This window comes from Onychostruthus taczanowskii, unplaced genomic scaffold (assembly GCF_017590055.1).
Source record: "Onychostruthus taczanowskii isolate IOZ18803 unplaced genomic scaffold, ASM1759005v1 scaffold467, whole genome shotgun sequence".
NCBI classification, from domain to species: Eukaryota; Metazoa; Chordata; class Aves; order Passeriformes; family Passeridae; genus Onychostruthus; species Onychostruthus taczanowskii.
The window spans coordinates 25,588-26,782 of record NW_024502203.1 but is presented as its reverse complement, the minus strand read 5'-3'; positions in this window follow the sequence as shown (position 1 = coordinate 26,782).

The following is a 1,195-nucleotide window of genomic DNA, read 5'->3' as shown; positions in this document are numbered from 1 at the left end:
TCTCCTTTGCTCCCGAAACCCCCAGCCCCCTCCCCATTATTCCTGACCTCTTCCCAGGGGTCCCAGCCCACTCCCCATTATTCCTGACCCCCTCCCAGGGGTCCCAGCCCCCTCCCCACCATTCCTGACCCCCCCCTTTTTTCCAGGCCCCCCCGCGCTGTTCCACGCAGGCGCAGTGGCGCTCTGTCCCGGCAGTTCCCGGCCGCAGCCGCTGGGGGCGCTGCTCGCGGCCGCGCGCCTCGGCACGAGCGTGCGCAAATCGCTGCTGCTGTGCGCCGCGCCGCCAGGGGGCGCCCTGGCCTGCACCGCCATCACGTGGCGCGCCGACCTCACGTGACCCGAGGGGGGCGGGGCCACGCGGGGATTTTTTTTTCCCGCGCTCGGCAAAACGCGGGAAATAAAACTTTTTCTTAATTTATAATAATAATAAAAATAAAATCGGTTTTTGGAGTCGCTCGGGGGTATCGGCCGATGTGGGGGGACAAGGAAGATTTGGGGGCAGAGACCCCTGAATTTGGGGGTGCCCACCCTCATTTGGGAGGGGTCCCCTCCTGTTTTAGGGGATCCCCGACTCGTTTTGGGGGGGTTCCAACCCCAATTCCCACCCCCTTTTTGGGAGGATCCCACCCCCATTTTTGGGGGTGTTTCATTCTCATTTTTGGGGTGTTTCATTCTCATTTTGGGGGTGTTTCCTCCTCATTTTGGGGGCGTTTCATTCTCATTTTGGGGGTGTCCCATCCCCATTTTGAGGGGGATTCCTGCCCCATTTTAGGGTCCCATTTCCACCTCAGGGGTTCCCACCTCCATTTTGAGCAGTCCTGACGCAAATTTTGGGTGATTTCACCCCAGTTTTGTGTTTTCACCCCAATTCCGGGTGTTTTCACCCCAGTTTTGTCTGTTTTCACCCCAATTCCGGGTGTTTTCACCCCAGTTTTGGCTGTTTTCACCCCAATTCCGGGTGTTTTCACCCGTTTTGTCTGTTTTCACCCCAATTTCGGGTGATTTCACCCCAGTTTTGTCTGTTTTCACCCCAATTCCGGGTGTTTTCACCCCAGTTTTGTCTGTTTTCACCCCAATTTCGGGTGTTTTCACCCCAGTTTTGTCTGTTTTCACCCCAATTTTGGGTGATTTCACCCCAGTTTTGTCTGTTTTCACCCCAATTTCGGGTGATTTCACCCCAGTTTTGTGTTTTCAC